This window comes from Muscardinus avellanarius (assembly GCF_963383645.1).
Source record: "Muscardinus avellanarius genome assembly, chromosome: 2".
Taxonomy (NCBI): domain Eukaryota; kingdom Metazoa; phylum Chordata; class Mammalia; order Rodentia; family Gliridae; genus Muscardinus; species Muscardinus avellanarius.
In genome coordinates, this window is record NC_137787.1 from 85,348,751 (window position 1) to 85,368,500 (window position 19,750).

Genomic DNA, 19,750 nt, shown 5'->3' on the forward strand with positions numbered 1-19,750 from the left:
AATGGTTTGCAAATAAGGTCTCTCCTTATGTGTGGATATATTTTTACTTGACATCTTTATATCTCTCTTGAATGGAGATGAAGAAGAAAATGTTCATATGCCCTTTTCTTTCTTCTCTTGTAAAAGAAGGAAAAGGATCCACAGTTCACCAGCAGCTCTCTGACTACTCCAGTTAGCTGGGCATGGTGGCGCACATTTGTAATCCCAGTACTTAGGAAGCTGAGACAGGACCATCTCAGGTTTGCTGCCAGACTACTTAGTGAGGCCCTCTGCAACTTAGTAAGACTCTGTTTCAAAATAAAAAATAAAAAATAGGGCTGGAGTGTCACTTAGAGGTAGAATGCACTGGGGTTCAATCCCCAGTATCACAAAAATAATTAGTAAAAAGAAGTCCTCCAGTTATGCTCTTCATGAGGGTGAGGGTTTATTTAGGCACCATATTAACTCTGACTATGGTATAGCACCACTTTTAGATCGTGATATTTAGTTTCTTGGTACCATTAATAATCCTGAGATAATCATAACTGCTTTTGTCAGGAGAAAAAACTTTTTGTCAACCTTTTAGTGAGTATAAATATGGGTATGTGAATTAAACTAACAAAACAACAAAGTAAGAGGTAAAAAACCACACTGTAGTTATTTATATATATACACGTGTGATATTTCACAGAAAAGAAGTGAAACTCAAATAAGTGTTTAGAGTCTGAGCCTTATATAACCCTTTTAACAGAGGAAAGAGGAATTGGGCTTCAAGGGAAGATAAATTATGTGCGGTGGTGAAGTGACTAAGAAATGTTCAGAGGGGAATCAGTGGAATATAAGATCTATTTTAGAAAAAAAAATTGTGCAAATGCATATTGGTTCTAACTCCTAACTGTGGCAATGAGGCTTTTCTCTCATAGGGGCTTGGGAAAACTCCTTTCTCAAAAGGAAATTTACATCCAACTTTTAGACAGATAAGAGGAAGTCAGGGAACTCTTCCTGCATAAGTTTATTCTCAATAGCTTCTGCTCAAAATAATCCTTAAGCTAACGTAGTGTATTTGCTGGTGGTATATTCTGAAGCTCTTCATGTTCAACATAATACTTATTCAGGAAACATAACTACTTTTCAGGAAAGGGCTTTCTTTTGTATTTATGGCTTAGAATCCTGGTGCCAAGTTATGATTTTACGACCATGAGCACTAGAGTTGCAGGAAAGTACACAGTGACGAATATAAAAAATTAAATAATAACTTAATAAAAGACTGAAGGACTTTCTGGATAATATTACCTTAGAAAACTACTGAGCACATGAATGTAAATTTTCTCATCATGTTTAATAGTGCAGAATATTCTACCTACTAAGATTTTAGGCAAAAGACAGAGTGTGCAGGGACCTAAACACCAGGGTGAGGAGTCTGTACTTACTCCAAGTGAGTTGGAAGGCCATGGATGGGTTCCAGCAGGGGAACTTTTTATCGTATTTACACTTTTTAAAATTTGTTTGTTTGTTTGTTTTTGCTGTACTGGAAATGAAATCTAGAGGCATTCTACCTCTGAGCTATACCCCCAGGGCTATTTTTTTATTTGTTATTTTGAAACAAGGTCTCACTGAGTTGCAAAGAGCCTCACTAAGTAGCTAAGGCTGTCCGCGAACCCAGATCCTCCTGTCTGAGCCTAAAGGCTTCACCTTGGCAGTGAGATGGGGAAAGGATGGTACAAGAACCAGAGTGGCAGGTAAAAGTCTAGTCTAGATAAAAGATAGTGGCTATCCTAACACAGTTGGTACTGCCAGGGAGCTGAAGATGAGTCCCCAGGGGCCCATGACTGAGGACATTGTAAGAACAAATTGTGCATTTCTCACTAAAACCTCAAGGATCTTGGTCAGGATGCAGTGCACTGATTTTCTCTCACCCTTCAGTTTTTGATTGTTTTATTTTTTAGTACTGGGAATTAAACCCAGGGGTATTATATGTTGGGGCTATATCCACAAACATTTTTATTTTTAATTTTGAAACAGTGTCTCTCTAGGTTATTGAGAGTTTCACTAAATTGCTGAGGCTGGCCTTGAACCTGTGATTCTTCCTGTCTCAAGTACTGGGATTACAGGTGTGTTCCACCATGCCTAGCATCTTGCAAGTTTTTTGCTCTCGCAAGGCACATCATCCTCACCTATTTTTTCCACACACTCCCCTTCCTTACCCATCATTGTCCCATCTCTCCTCTCATCAGCTCAGATGATGAACAAAACAAAACAAACAAAAAACCTCTGAGTATAATGTCTTGTCTGAAAGCACTTTGTGCCAGTCATTAGGACTGAGAATGTAACTCAGTGGTAGAGCGCTTGCCTACCTTGCAAAAGGAAAAACACTTCCACTAACATTGTATGCATATGTGAGAACACCAGTGTCAATCTCAATATCTTGTGTGGGAAAAGTGGAAAGTGGGGAGGGAGCGGGGAAGCTCACCAAATGCTGTGTGCATTTATGTCACTATTACTATGAATTGCATTGTGATGTGACACTACAATGCACCAATAAAAGTATAAAAATAAGTAGAATGAAATTATATCAAAAAATTTATAAAGTGCCAGTCATTCTTTTAACCCAGGAAAGCTTAGGATCATAACGCTGTAGCTTACTGCACTGTTTAGTACCAACCCACCTCTACCATTCCCACTCTCCCCCACACACTAGGGGTCAAATCCTAGGCCCATAACTTATTAACTTATTAATTTCAAGTTACTGAAATTCTTTTTGTTCAATTTCTTCATATATAAAATAGAAATACTAACAATGTTTACTTCAATGATTTTTACAAAGATGAAATGCATCAATATTTACAAAGTGCTCAGTATTGTTCTTAACGTATAATAAATGCTTTTCAGATGTTTGCTATTACCATCATTACCACCTTATAGAGCTCTGAGATAAATAATGTGTGTAAGGCCCTTAATGGAGGCTCACACTTATGTAGTAAATGCCCAATTACCACTCAACTATTACTACTTTGCTCAACTATGACACAAATCTCAGCAATGACCCTTTGTTTATTTTATTTTATTTTATATTTATTTTCTGCCTCTCTTGCTGGTTTTAATTTCTTCTTCAGTCTCTACGAGGTTGCCTATGTCTGTGCTTGTGTCTGAGATGAGTATTTTTAACCCTAGGACTAATACAGAAGATATTGGAAAGAAAAGCAGAAGTCACTGGCTCAATTCCCAGTTTTTCTGCTTCTATTTAAAAATATATTTCTCTTAAGAACTAGGTGTTACAGTTTTGAGACTCCAGCTGAGGTAAATTAGTTGAGTAAGACATTAAATTTGGCCTTCTGATGAAATGAAAATAGTTTAGGAAGATATACGTTTGGATTGATTAGGAAATTAGAACAATTAAATTTTATTTTTATTTTATCAGTTCTTATTATTTTGTTTAAGTTTATGTTGCATGTAAACATACATCAAAGTACACACCTATAATCTCAATACTTGGAAGGCTGATATAGGAGGATCAGCCAGCCTCAGCAACTTAGGAAGAGCATGTTTCAAAATAGAAAGAATTGGGGGTATGACTTGGAGGTATAATACCCCTGGGTTCATTCTCATTACAAAAAACAACATTATAATATATTCAGTGATAAAAGACAATTGGAGTGTTACTGGTGTTTGAGGGACATTTCGGGAAAAAAGAAGAGATATGGTGGCTATGTTGTTGCAAAATGAGGATGAAACAGCAGAGAAGAGAATTGGTGGGAAAAAGAGGTGCGTCTTTCTGAATAAGACAGAATGTTTTAAAGAAATATCAGCAAAAGAAAGCACTATTGACAGTCTGCTTCATTTTGATGGCTGACTACATCTTTCCCAACTTCATCTTCATGGCCTTAATGTTTATATTGTTACTGACAATCCTGACTTCTGAAACTTCTCCATGCCTCTTAAGACATCTTTCCAATTATTTGAGTTTTTGTGGATATTTAAAAGTATTTGGCAGCAAGGGTTATGTTACATGACAGCAAACAAATGCTTAGTCATGCAATGAGGAGTAGAAATGTTGTGGCTGCCTATGGCACAAATAATCTTCCAGTGGGATTTGTTTTCCTTCTTCGTTTCCTCCAATTTGTTAGAATAAAATTATTTCTTGATGTCAGATTGAAATATATACTATACCTTTTTCTTTGGTTCTGTAAAAATTATATAGCCCCTTCTTCTACTCACATATCCATCTGTTTGATGTTCCATTTTAAACATTACTGTGATAGGTAGCCGGGTGGGGTGGCACACGCCTGTAATTTCAGTACTTGGGAGGCTGAGACAGGGAGGTCATAGATTCAAGGACAATCTCAGCAACTCTGCAAAACCCTCAGCAACTCTGCATGATCTTGTTTCAAAATTAGAAATAAAATAGGTCAGGAGGTGTAGCTTGGAGGTAGAATGCCCTTAAGTTCAAACTCCAATACCAAAAAAAAAATAGTGTGATATATAATCTACCTTAGTAGCCGAATCCTACTCAAATGGATTTGGGATTTACATAGCAAAATAAATCTAATACTGACTGGACCTCAGAACTCCATGTCACTCCAGGATGAAGGAGTTCTTCCCCACTGCCCTGTCTAAGGATGCCTTGAGCATCCTGATGCAGGGACTCATCTTGAGCCAATGAGTTTCTATGTCATTTCTGATGGACATTTCCAGAAGTTAGGACCAGAGATATTGAGTGCCCTCTAATGTGCTTGACAGTTTTTATAAGTACAAATTGCCACTCCTTGATATCACGAGGGCTGGGGGAAGAATGCTGCACTACGAGAGCTCTCTTCCCTTTCATTTCTCAATAGCATACCCTCCCCATCACCATCAGGGCCTCATTCCAAAAGGTACCTTGCAGAAGAGAGGAAACAGATTAGCGTATCATTCTGAAAACAAGACCTATTGTTCTGAGTTCTACCCCTTTCTGATCCAGGTTCTCCTCATTTCTTGGCTCACTGAGAATTCTGTTTTTTTACTCAGCCTGCTCAATACTCTTTACTAATGGTTACTCTAAAGTCCACTAATTGAAAATATCAGCCCTTGGTGCTGATCTTTCAGCCAAGACCAGCAGTTACTGAAATCTGCTACACATTGCTAGGTCATGCCTATCCCCAGATAGGAGAACAAGGGTTCTCCCTTTTTCCAATATGGAAAATACTTGTTCTGCTAAAGTCATGCCTATCTCCAGCATGGGAGTTGACAGGATTCCATTTGCTTCTAGCAAGGGGAGAAATGACCTCTGTAAATTACATTTTTTAAAATAACAATTTTGCCCAGTGAAATTTGGCATTGCTCCAGATCTTTCTCTTTCTAGACTCACATAAACTAGGGAGGTGAAGATTTTGACCTGAGCACCTGGGTGAACATGACACTCCTTATTTGGATACGGAGGCAGGGTACTGCTTGGAAAACAAATTCTAGAGAAAGGAGCAGCAGGGATTCAATTCAACCTTTTTAAGGTTGAGATGCCTGGTAGAAATCTAAATTGAGGTTTCAAGATGGCTGTTGGGTATATGAATTTAGATTTCAGGGAGAAGCCAGGGATGGAGATATACATTTGGGGTAAATAGACAATTCTAAGTCTGGGGACTGGTAAAAATGACCTAAGGAAAATGTGAATATGAGGAGAAAGTCTTAGGACTAGGTAACTTCATTATTTAGAGATTCTGAATGTGAAACCACTAATGGGCTCTAAGTCTGGCAAATATTACTAATAAGTAGACTTTCTAGGTATGATGTTGAAACTAATAGCCAGAATATTAATTTTAGTAACCTCAAAACTTCCCTTTAAGTCACTGGTAAGATTATGAATGATTTTGAATTATTTTCTTTTCCTTTTATTTATTTTTTATTTTTTTGCAGGTTTGGGGATGGAACCCAGGGGCATTCAACCACAAGCTACACTCCCTGCCCTATTTATTTTATTCTTTATTTTGAAACAGGGTCTCACTAAGTTGCAGAGGGCCTCACTAAGTAGCTGGGGCTGTCCACGAACCGCGATCCTCAGGTCTCAGCCTCCCAGATTCTGGGATTACAAGTGTGCACCACTATGCCAGATTCTTGTCCTTTTCTTTATTGTTCAAAAACTCTAATGAACACGTGACAATTTATAATGGTAGAAACACAAATATTTAAAATAGAAATAGCCTTTATGTTATGCTCAATATATTTTAGGCAGCCATCAGAAACCAAGACACATTCGTTCCATCACATTACATGTGAACCTACAGTATAAAGGTATTTCCCCTGTAATAGTCAAAGAATTATGTCTACATTTAAGTTCTTTTTAATGTAGAATAATGGTTCCTTGGTCAAAGTGATGAGGCCAAGAAGTCAGCATGGTACTGTGAGTGCAATAGAAGCTTGCTTATTGAATAAACAAAAAGTAGCTGCAAGTCACCCTACAAGCACCGATGAATTAGCTTGAGAATAGTTCATAAGCATGTTCGTTATGTTTCTGTATGTTTTTCAACTCTCCAAATGCAGAGGGAGAGCAAAAATGCAATCAAGGAAATAATTCTTGGCCACAACTCACATTCCAAAGGAAAGAATAACAACAACAAAATACCCAAGCAAAACCATCAAACCACATCCTGGTAAAAACCTTTAATGTGCTGCTGGGGCATCATCTGGTCCCCATCACTACCAGCTGTGACTTGCACACCCGGGAAAGGCCAGACTTAGCAATAGGAACTAAAATCAAAGGCCCATGACAAAGGCTTTGAAGTCGGATGTATTTAGCAGCATTTTTAAGTAAGGTGGTGCCTAGACAATCAGAAGAAGGGACAGAGAGGGCCAGTGTAAGACAAAGCAGCTAGGTCCTATTTATAAAAACATGAGATCCTTCCAAATCAGATAGGATGACAATCTTCAGGTAGATCACAGCAAACTTCCATTTTTTTGTTCAGTCCATGTCAAGAAAAACCCACTTGTGAGCAGAATATATATATATATATATATATATATATATATATATATATATATACATATATATATATGTATATGTACACACACACACACACACACACACATACACACACACACACACTTGGGAAACTGTGATAACAAAACTGAGTCACTTGATATAAAACAGGGTGAGAAGACTAAATACTTTGAAAATGAATTAAACATACTTAATTCTAATACCAAGTCAGCACCGATGTAGTGCATAGTTTCTAGAACACATTCCACAGAATGAATTTAAAGTTCCTAGGACTCTAAATCTGTGATCAGATAAGTTAATCAAGATGAGCTTCATACAGCAGAACTTTTAATACATACTGCGAATCTCCCGGAGAGTAATAATAAAAGCAATGGTGTTCAAAATCCTTTGTTCATGAGCTGCTTTTACCTAGAGCATCTCAGAAGACAAGCTGTGTTCTAAAAAACAAAAATAAAAACAAACAAACAAACAAAAAAACCCACTTGCTACATCCTTGCCAGTAGAGATAATGGCCATGTAGGATTAACCAAATAAGAGTTTTGTGGAAATAGGAGCAGTGTTTTGAATCAGAGAGGAAAATATCATAAGGGAGACCAAAGCATGTTAGACTGAAGGACCACAGGATGGCTCAGAAATTGAACTTATTTACTGAGGGTGAGAGCAAATCATGTTTACAGGAGAAAACCATATTTTAAACTAGGCTTGGCTGAGTGAACTTTTTCTAAGAATATTGCAGCAGTCCAGGCAAATCAGGTAACTGAAAAAGTCAACTAGACTTTGAACTATAATTAAGAGGCCAATGAGAAGGTAGAGGGCAAATATTGAAGAAACCACTAATCTTATAGATAAAGTAACACAGAAAAGAATCCTAAATTGGTTTTTTAAATTATTGTTCTGAATAATTCAAGAGTCATGACAAATTTTTAATGACCTGAATATTTCAAAGCCAGAATATTTCTAATTCATTTTTATTCATTTGTCTCTGTAAGTTTTGCTTGTCCCCTGTAAGGATGTATGCTTTATAAGATAAATTAACATTACTATTTAATGCATTTGTTCCTTCTGGAATCCAAAATTATCACCCGTAAGGCAGAAACCCTGCCAATTATAATCCTATCCTCACAAGACATCATCAAAACGCTGATTCATACTGACTAAACAAGCTGCATATTAATTACTCATTTCAATGTCAGTGTGTTCATTATATCTGGCTCTTTCCAAGGGAGGGAAAGATAAGGAAATGCTGATGCTTCCAGGGCATTTCATTAAAATGCACAATGCTTCAAAAATAGGTTGCTTTTGCCCTTTAAATGAATTATGTAGACCAAACTTGGGAAAATTTTAGTGGAACTGAAGGCTTCATCATTTGAAGTCAAAAGTATATTTTCCAATCTCTTTTCTCCTCACTGGAAGCCCCATCTCACCAGTGTGGCATGTGCTGGTAATATCTGTGGTAACCATGGTAAAGGAAGAAGTCAAGATGATGAGCAGGTCCAGTTACAAAGAGTTAGTTGTAGACTGGGGTAAAGAGCCTGAGTATAGTATGGCAAATACCTCAGAACTACCATGGTTTCAGCTTCCTGGACTCATGTATAAACCCATGGGAGAGAACTAGAGCTGTAATTACTAATCAAAATAATTATTTTAGCCAGCCATAGTGAGGCTGATACAGGAGGATCGCAGTTTCATGGCCAGCCTCAGCTCTGTCATGAGGCCCTCTACAACTTAGTGAGATAACCCTGTTTCGAAATAAAGAATAAAAAATAAGACCTGGAGTATTGTTTAGAGGTAGAATATCCCAGGGTTAAATCTCCAGTACCAAATAATAATACTAGCTATTATTATTATTATTATTATTATTATTATTATTATTAATTGCATAATATCTCTATTGTGGTTATACCCTGTCAGAATATTAGGCAAAGGGAATATAATCTATCTCCTGCCCCTCCGGTTCCTGTGACACATATCCACATAGGTTTTCTATGATGTGGGCTCAGGTCTTCCTCAAAAGTGAATAAATCCAAATGTCAGTTGTGCCAAGCAGAGAAACAGAAGGAACTTAAATGACCAGGAAGGAGGATGAAGAAGATGGGCCCCAAGGCCAGGAAGCAAATGAGGAAGCATGTCAGAAAGACACAATGCCCAGAAGAGCAATGGGGGGTGGGGGGGTGAGCAGCCTTGCTGGGTGCCTCCAGGGTGAAACTGCTCCTGAGCACATTTAAGGCATCAGTTAGAGAGTCCTGGACATCCTGGTGGGTGGGCTGGCAGGGGCCTGAAAGTCCTTCGCCAACAGGTAGGGGAAGCCAGAAAAACAAGGGGAATTTGAGTTATTATATTAATATGACTTCCTAAGTTGTTCCAGATGATGAATCCCAGGAGAAATGTGTGGCATATATGAATCTAGGGAGGACACCTTTTGCCCATTTTCTAATATAGAACAGAGGCCTGCGAACTGCCATTCTAGGAGTATAAATTCAAGGACACTGACTAGCTAGTGAAAGATGCCAAATTACTCTTTCCCCTTTATTTTTCAGACATAGGAATAAAGCACAGGATGTGAAGTGATCATACTAGGCAAGAAAATAAGATGCCAGAGAGGTAGAGAAGGGAAGAGGCAGTCTATGGGTTAGCAGACACCTGGTATGTATTTGATTTTTTGTTGTTGTTTTTTCCCCATCTTCATTGTTTTAGTTGATTCTCGAAAAAGAAAAATAATCACAAATAACTGGGTAAAACATTATTATCACCATTTTAAAAGAAATAGCTGAGCCGGGCGTGGTGGCGCACGCTTGTAATCCCCGCGCTTGGGAGGCAGAGACAGGAGGATCGCGCAGGTTCAAAGCCAGCCGCGGACGCTGGCTTAGGAGACCCTGTTTCCAAATAAAAATGTAAAAATAGGTCTGGGAGTGTAGCCCGGAGGTAGAAGGGCTTCCAGGATCCCCAGTACCACACACACACACACACACAAAAGAAATAGCTGATTTTCAGAAGATGAAGCAACTTTCCTAAGATTGCATAGTTCCTAAGCATTAGAATCAAGTAAGATGTTAATCAAGGTCTATATGACGTCAAAGCCCATGCCTTCATCCCATGAGCTATCTAAAAATGAAATTAAGCCGGGCGTGATGGCACACGCTTGTAATCCCTGTGTTTGGGAGGCAGAGACAGGAGGATCGCATGGGTTCAAAGCCAGCCTCAGCTACTTAGTGAGGCTCTCAGCAACTTAGTGAGACCCCGTTTCCAAATAAAATATAAAAAAGGTCTGGGAGTATAGCCCGGAGGTAGAAAGCCTCTGGGTTCCACCCCCAGTACCACCAAAAAAAAAAAAATAGTAAAACTGAAATTAAAACTCTTGTTTGTATTTATTCTCAACCTCCTTTTTTCAGGAGGATCATTTTAATCCAAATAAAACAATGACATACCACACTTAGTCATCCAAATATCCTAAAGAGAGATTAACAAAGGATGGAGATGCCTTTTTACTCATGTTAGCTCCTAATGCGTTATGAGGCGCGATAGTCCACGGGGCTTAGTGACGTCACTCATATTATCTCTCCTTAACTGATATAACTCAGAGAATAGACTAATAGCTTTAAAATATTCCTCTATATAAATAAGAAGTTGGTAAAAATTCTGAAAATCTACACTCATTATGTAAATGAGAATAACATGGGCATGAGTTCTTTGTCAACCACAAAAGAACATAGGAATCATGATGACCCAGTAGACTTTGACTCATCATCTGGAAAAAATAATCCAAAGACAATGAAATTGAGCAGGAATCCCAGACCTATTACCAAATAATGATTCTCTATCAAGAAAGAACAAATAAAGTGTGAAGGGAGGATGCGGCCACCTGTCTAGGCAGTCAGATGGACCAAATTGGTCATGATGACATCAATCTATCACCCAAAGGCATTCTCTTAGCTTCTTTTTCTCTCCAATTTTTCTTTTCTGAATATCTTAAATTATTGACCAGTAAACTTTCTTAAAAGTGTTTGTTATTTTGGTCTATTCCAGGACCCTGCAGGATGGAGTATCAATATTTCATCATTTGGAATCAGAACACACTGGATGTGAATTTTGTTTCTGCCTCTCAATAGTGTTAATTGACATGGACCAAGTCATTAACCTCTCTCAGTCTCAATTTTATCATCTATTAAGTGGAATTATGACACCTACCTCACAAGATGATATTACTGGGGTTACTAAGACCATTTTTCTGTAAATATTGACTATTTAAGCTTATAAAGTTTTCAATTGCCTGGAAAATGGCACAGCTCATGGAGTTGTGATTTAATTCTTATTCATTGGCAATAGAATTAAAAGTGCTACAATGGCCACTTTTGAGCCCCTCTTACTCTCCATGTACCTAAGTCCAGAATCTTCAGAACAAAGATACTATTTGTCTTTAAGAAAACTCAAGACAGATAAATGTATTGAGAAATATCCTGGGCTGTGCCCACAGACTGAAATATTTTCCTACAGTTTGTGCTGAGCAACCTCTTTTTTTCTAATTCCATTTATATAATACATCAGTAAAAGGAAGATAGGTTGAAAATGGGATTAACATTAAAACAGAAAAATCTTGGAACTATCACCAAATACCTAAGGACGGTAGATTTCTGAAGATCTTTTTAAAAGGATCCATATAAATCAGAGTCTACCTTGAATACTTGCCAAGCCCAAAGCATCCTGATATCATTCACAGAAGCATGCCCTAGTAGAAGCATTATTTTTTCCAGGTGTGGTGGTGCTGATGCATGCCTTTAATCCCAGTACTTGGGAAGCTGACATAGGAGGATTGCAGGTTTGAGGCCGACCTCGGGAATTTAGCAAGTCTTACAGGAACTCAGTGAGACCCTTTTTCAAAATAAAAAATAAAGACGGGCGTGGTGGTGCATGCTTGTAATCCCAGAATTCGGGAGGCTGAGATGGAAGGATCGCAGTTTGTAGACAGCCTCAACTCCTTATTAAGGCCCTCTGCAACTTAGTGAGACCCTGTTTCAAAATAAAGAATAAAAAACAGGACAAGGAGTGTAGCTCAGAGTTTGAAAGCCTCTGAATTTCATCCCCAGACCTGCAAAAATAAATAAATAAACAAACAAATAAATAAATAAGTCTGGGTCTATAGGTAGAATGGCCCTGAGTGATTCAGTCCCCATTACTAAAATGAAAATAAAAGACATGATTTTCTTTTCTCTCTCACCTTCACCCAATTCCAAACTCCATAGGAATATGGAGAAGAAGATAAAGAGCTATTACCTCAGAAAGTTGGCAAATACACTGATGAGTTGGGTCCCTCCCCCACATGATCTTAGCAGCGGGAACAGGAGGCGGAAACACAGGAGCCAGAAGCGGAGATATCGCAAGACTTCAGGTGCTGCGAGACATACTTGAGATCGTGAGACTGCAGATGCCGTAAGAGAACCAGCATGCCTATAAAACATCGGTGCCTCCGATCCACCACATGACTCAGGTGGCCGATCCGGACTATGTGCAACTCTCCAGACGCGTGGCCCATCGGTCCCTTCCCCCACATCCGGCTGACTCCCTGGAAGGTGCCGGGTCTGAATAAAGCAGCAGTCTCTGATAACCCGGTTGGTGTTTTTACCTCCCTCCTAAACTCCCTTTTCAACCTTTCATACACTACCCTTCTCAGACCATAGGTTTTCTACTTGCAATAGTAATGAGCTGGAAAAGAAGAAGATTTCCCAATTTGAATCAAGTTGGAAGTTGTGATAATTATATAAGACTGGGCATTATACTTATCAGAGTCTGTGTCTTATGTGCTCGCTGTTAAAGACATTTTACCACTAAGGGTGACCAGAAAACTCAAAGGACTGCCTATACTTTTGCCAAGGGGTGTAAGTCAGAGGTAAAATCCCCCTGGGTTCAATGCCCAGAAACACAAAAATAAATACATTTAAAATATAAAGTGTCTCAGAAGGAAGAATTGTGGGAAGTGGGGTTAGGATAAGGATTCCAGGAGAAGGATCAAAGACAAGAGATATTACCATTGTTTTATGAACTTGTGCTACTATGAGTCCTCACAACAACTTCAGCTTCCAACATGTCTCTTCTCCTAACCCAGCCACTGTTCTGCCATGGCCAAACCCATCTGTCCATCTGTCAAGAAGCAGCTAGAATTGAGAGAGATTAAAAAAAAAATTCTTTAGTTATGGCTTGAAAAGTTAAAATTTTAACTCAACTTGCTTCTTTGAAGAGCAGGAAAAAATGTGACTGCAAAGTTCCCATCCTGTGATAGAAAGGTCAGGAAAATATAGACATGAAGTTAGACTGTCTCAGAAAATGACTGCAAGCGGTGATTTATGAGCAGAATTCTTGGGGTGGGGGAGACAACAGCCTCCATGCTGTAGACCAAAGGAAGCAATGCTTTATAATCTACTGAACAAATGCTAAGTCAAATTACAGAAAACATAGAACTGCAGAGATAAAAGCACATTCCCTGGGGTCAGGAAATTGTAGAGCATTTAAAATGAGAGAATTTTCCCTGACCCACTCCCTATTCTCTCTCTCTCTCTCTCTCTCTCTCTCTCTCTCTCTCTCTCTCTCTCTTCCCTTTTCTACCTTTATTTCTCATTTTTTGTATCTTTCTGACATTTTAAAATAATCATTCCATATGGAATTAGTCAACAGCTTATATATAATTGAGCTTGTTTAAATATCAAAAAGTTGTATTTTCTCTAAATAATGATACGGATTTAGTACTTTCCACCTTAGGGAAAAAAAGAAGAGCTTTAATTCATAAAGCCTTAATTAACTAAAATACAGAGAGCCTGATATGACAAAGAATTAATGTTGTAGCTGAGAATAAGTCATTTTTATTTTAACCTTTACTTCTAAAAAGCTTGTACCTTTTCATATTTTTATATAAATTGAGAAGCTCTATTTTCCTCCTCATTAAATTTATTATGCTTAATTAAATTATCTTTCTGGTTACTTTTAGCTGTAAAATTCAATGTATTAAATCCATCAACAACAGCTTTTTTAAATCACTTTCTTCCATTCATTTTTCAAGATTTCATATTCATGGTACAAGTAATCAGTAAAGTTATGTGATGATTTAGAGTTTTCATAGACTTAGAACATATTTCACAAATGTAGCCACTTGACCCAAAAAACTATTTTTAAATGCCACTTTTTTTTAGCATTTTTTAAGTGTTGAGTTAAAATTTCCTTGACCTTAAAAGTTTAATTTTTTTAATAGCTTATTATATTAATTATATTTAAATGTGCCTGAAAATTTTGCTGAGCATTTTCATTTGGGAGATGTTATACTTAGCGCTTTATATGCAAAGTTTCATCAAATTCTCACAACCACCCTACAAATTGTTGTTTTTGTATATTTACCTATAAGTAATCCTCCAAACAAACCCACAGGATCTGCATCCTCTGCATCCACTCCCACATATTTACATTAAAAAAAAAAAATTGAAGTGTGAAGTCCTGGGAGGTCCTGGGGCAGGTCCCAGGAGGGCACAGCTGCTCTCAGAGATACTCAGCAGCTCCTGAGGTCCCTCTGCCCACACATCGTGGAGGCCCAGAAGAGAGGCCAAGTTGCTTGCTAAAAGCCTTCTTAGCCTCCTGATGTTAAGGCCAACACTTCTGTGTCTCTGCTGACGATCATTCAAGAGTCGCTTCTGTCCTTCATATCCTTGTATCCCAGAGTTCAAGATGATGTTTTATAATTGGTCCTTTCTTAAATCCTGAGAAATAAATATTCCTAAACTTAAACTTTGTGCTTAGCGCATAAACCATGACCTGCAATGATATATAAAAACTGAAGCAGTCAGTCTCATACAACTGTAATGGTTTGTGTTGTGTCCCCCAGCCTCCCAAAAATAAAATATATATTGAAGTCTTAACTCCTGGCTGAGGTAGGATAAAAGAAATAATAGAAGAGGAAGAAAGGAGGCATAAAGCAAGGCTAAAGAAAATGTAACTTTAATGTGAAAGCCTTGTGCTGAAGTCTTCATGCCGTCCCTCCCCAATCCAGTTCTCTCTCCAGGCCTGCCACTCCCAAATTCCTAGGAAATCTACAAAACCTCACTCACAATCTTAACGTTCCTGGAAAGTCACTTATTTATAATAATTACTTCATGCACTCTTAATTATTCTACCAGTGAACAGTTTAAGCAAGAGATACATGATATGGGTTGAGAAACTGTAATTTAGGGACCTTTCCAGCTTATCTCTTGATTAAGCAAGGGAGACCTCCATCACCCTAAGTATGTATAGAGTATGACCCAGAGCACTATAGCCGTCATGAGATCACTGGACTCATGTCGTCTTCACATGCCTGCCCATGTCCTCCTTACCCGAGTGTCCTTTAAAAGAAGAGCTGAGTGGGTTCTGGGAGGCAGCTCAGTAGTAGAACACTTCCCTAGCATGCACAAGTCCCTGGGTTCAATTCCCAGTACTGTAAAAAAGACTTCTGGCCTCCAGAATTATATGATAATAAATTTTAAAAATAAAAAAAAGAGTTGTGAACCCCCCAAATGAGCCTCCATCGCTGTGGAGATGCCTGCATTCTTACTTGAATGTGCATTTCATGCTTTCCTAAATGAACCTCTGTCTACATCTCCTACTGGCACTTGCTAAAATTCTCTGCCATCACATAAGCCAAGGACTCTGCTGGTTCTGAATTGAGTCCTACCCATCTGCCATCTGGGAAGTCCTTGGAGCCCTCTTCTGGAGATACCTCTTCTCTCATGACATCCCCATACCTCAGAATATGACTTTATTTAGAAATATAATCTTTAAAGACATAAGTTAATATGAGGCCATTAGGATGAAGCCTAACTCAATTATGGCTAATGTTCTGGTAAAAGGAGGGAGGGGATTTGAACATACAGACAAACACACAGAGAAAAGATGGTGTGAAGACACGCTGGGAGGACACCACGTGAAAACAAAGGACTACAGTGTCCATTCATCAGTCAGGGAAGGCCAAAGATTGCTAGCAAACTTCCAGAAGCCAGGAAGAGGCAAGAAAGCACTCTTCCACAGCCCTGATGACGTACGTGTGTGTGTGTGTGTGTGTGTGTGTGTGTGTGTGTGTGTGTGTGTGTGTGTTATTGATCTGAGGGTGTCATACCAGTGAACCATACCTCCAGCCCTATTTATTTTTTATTTTGAAACAGGGTCTCACTTAGCTGTCCAGGCTGGCCTCTAACTTGCAATTCTCCTGTCTCAGCTTCTGAAGTGTTGGTATTACAGGGTTGCGCCACCATGCGTAGCCTTGGTAACATCTTGATTTCATGCTTCTGACTTGCAGAAATGTGGGACTATAAGTTCCTGTTGTTTTAAAATCACCAATTTGTGTTTTGTGCTCACTTTTTTTTCTTTTTTCTTTTTTGCAGTACTGAAAATTGAAGATGGAACCCAGGGGCATTCTACCTCCGAGCTACATCCCCGGCCCTATTTTTTATTCTTTATTTTTCTTGAAACAGGGTCTCACTGAGTTGCAAAGGGCCTCACTAAGTAGCCGAGGCTGTCCACAAACCGTGATCCTCCTGTCGCAGCCTCTCAAATGCCAGGATTACAAGCGTGCGCCACCATGCCCAGCTTGTGCTTGCTTTTTAAGGCAGCCCTAGAAAATTAATGCTTTAGCCAAACCACTGTTGGCTCTTTCTTGTATTCCTATTGTTATTTTGTGAGTTTGATTAGCTGCAAGTGAATATAACTTCTGATTTTCTCTTTTGGCAAATAATCTTCTCTTGACTTCAAAGACAGAATTTTAATCTTAGTTCATTGCTACTGCAAATGAAGCTGTAAGAAAGGAAAGCCACTATGAAAAGGACAGGCTCACTTTGTGTTGCAAGACCCAAGGAAGTTCAGTGATAAGATCCACAGAAGCTCTGATCCATTCAAGCTTTGGCATTAAACCTCAGACAAAAGGCAGTGCTCCTTCCTCCATCCTCCAAATGAATGAGAATTTAAATGACAAAAGACATATTATTTGGTTGACAGCTCAGCCTCTGCCAGTGCCATCTTGCATCTGCAGATGTGCTTGTCACCAACTACATCCAGAGGAGAATGAGGGATATCTCTAGGCTTCAGGGATGCTTCCAGCAGTAGTAAGATGCATCACCTCATTGTAACACATATGCCTGTAGGCATCTCAGTGTTCCCAGCTACACACAAATCTCAGAAAATTAAAAATATGGATCCCTGTTCTCCTTTTTAATAATGCCAGTAAAAATGTAATCCTCTGTGGGACTGAGCATGAAACCAATCTTATAGCCTTTATTTAGGTTTCTTTAAATTTCTGATTATGTTTCTAATGAGATTTGTCTTATCAAGTGTTATGGGTTGAATCATGCCCCCAAAAGATATATTCATTACTTTTAAATACATTTTCTGGGTCAGACTATTTATTGATACTACTCTCAAAGAAGGCTATAAAACTATCTGTTTTAGTAAACATTTTTGTCACTGTGACCAAAACAACTGACAAGAACAACTTAGAAAATAAAAGGTTCATTTGGGCTCATGGTTTCAGAGGTTCAGCCCATAGTCAACCAGCTCTAAGACAGAAATGTCGTGGTGGCAGGAGAGAGTGAAGGGCAAATGCTCAGCGCATGGTGGCTAGGAGAGGAGGGAGCCAGGGATATCACAATCCTCAAGGCCATGGCCTCAGTGACCCATCTCCTTCAGTCATGTCCACAGTCTGGACCTTGCTGTATTGTGGAATGTGCTTTCAGCACATGAGCTTTTGAGGTGACATTACAGATTGAAGCCATAATACTACTCATGTGTTCATCTATTTTTTCAACAAGCTGATCTTAATCCACAAAACAAATAGCTCCACCTATTGAGGGTTGGTTATGTCCAAGGCATTGTGCTAGGTGCTCACTTTATCTCACCACTTTTACTTTTCACAACAGTTATATAAGGTGCATAGTCTTACTATCTTACCTTTCGTGGAAGACTAGCCTGTTCAAAGTTCCACCTCCACTATTGCAAAGTCAATAATAAATCCGAATCTCTGAATTCAAAGCCCCAATTCTCCTTAGCACAATAGAGAACTCATTAAGGGTCAGATATCATACTAAAAACAGCAAAGGACAAGATTTTTTTAGTAGCTATATTCCTGATGGCCAGGGATCTTAAAGTTTAGGAAGGGAAAATGGTTAAATAAGCATCTCATTTTATTTATTTTTAATTTTTTATTTTGCTATTTTTGCAGGTCTGGGAATGGAACCCAGGGTCATTCGACCTCTGAGCTAACTACACCCCCTGCCCTATATTTTTTATTTTCTTTCTTTCTCTTTCTTTCTTTCTTTCTTTCTTTCTTTCTTTCTTTCTTTCTTTCTTTCTTTCTTTCTTTCTTTCTGTGGTACTGGGGTTTCTGAAAGCCCTTCTACCTCCGGGCTACACTCCCAGACCTATTTTTATACTTTTTTATTTGGAAACAGGGTCTCTTAAGCCAGCGCGCTGGCTTCGAACCTGCGTGATCCTCCTGTTTCCGTCTCCCAAGCACGGGGACTACAAGTGTGCACCACCAGGCCCAGCTTTATTCTTTATTTTGAAATAGGGTCTCACTAAGTTACAGAGGGCCTCACTAAGCAGATGAAGCTGTCCGCGAACTGTGATCCTCCAGTCTCAGCCTCTGGAATGCTGGATTACAAGCGTGCACCACCAGCCCCGGCTAAGCATCTCATTTTAATTGAGTCTCTTGCACTTCCAAAAATGCAGGTGTTTGGTGTGACCATAGTAAATATCAAAGTTTCTTACTACATGATACCAGAACTCTCCTTCTGTAGAATTTATTTAAAACTAAGATCTTTAGAGAAGATAAGGTAAATGGGTAGTAGGAAATAAGATAATTAACACATATGCATATGCTAACTTGAAATTTAAATTGAAATAATACAGAAGTCCAGCCAATCCACCCTATCTTGGAAAATCTAAGAAGAAAACACAAGTAAAACAATCTGGAAGGGTGACTTTCCCTTTTCTCTCCTGCCCAAATGCTTGCTGGAAGAGGAACTTGTCTTTCCTTCCTTCAAGGCAGATTCTAAATACCTGTCAGGAGTCTCCTGGCTGAAGCCGTATACAAAAGCATCTGTGATAGCCCAGAACAGCATGCCTTCCCAGGATTTGAGTTGCATTCAAATCTTTGCTGATCTTTAGCCTGATTTCCCTAAGGCTGAGGGTTACTGCTAATTGCTGCCCTATTCAATTATCAACCATATGCAACTTCACATTTTTGTAGCTAGAACACACTTTAAAGATAATTTCCTTGGACCTGCTCATTACTCAGACACCCTTCAGCATTTATGCAATTACTTTGTTCTGTTTAATATCTATTTATACAGTTGTTGTTTTGGTGGTTTATTTAAGAATCTTTCCTCTATACACTAGTCCTCCCCCCATCCATGTGGAATGCATTCCAAGATTTTCAGTAATATCTGAAAGTGTGAATAGTACTGAGCCGTGTGTGTGTGTGTGTGTGTATGTGTGTGTGTGTGTGTGTGTGTGCACGCATGTGCATGGGTATGTGTGTGCATGCATGCATATGTACATCCTTCCTATACGTACAAGCCTAAGACAAAGTTTAATTTATAAATTATGTGCAGTAAGAAATTAACAATAACCAATACCAAAATAGAATAATTATAACAATACACTGTAATAAAAGTTATGCAAATGTGATGTCTCTAAAAATAATTTATTTTACTGTAGATTTTAGCAGTCTCAGCATATGACTTTTTTAAATGTTATTATTAAGTCAAGTACATTCACCTTTCATGTAATAGAAGCACTTTATGG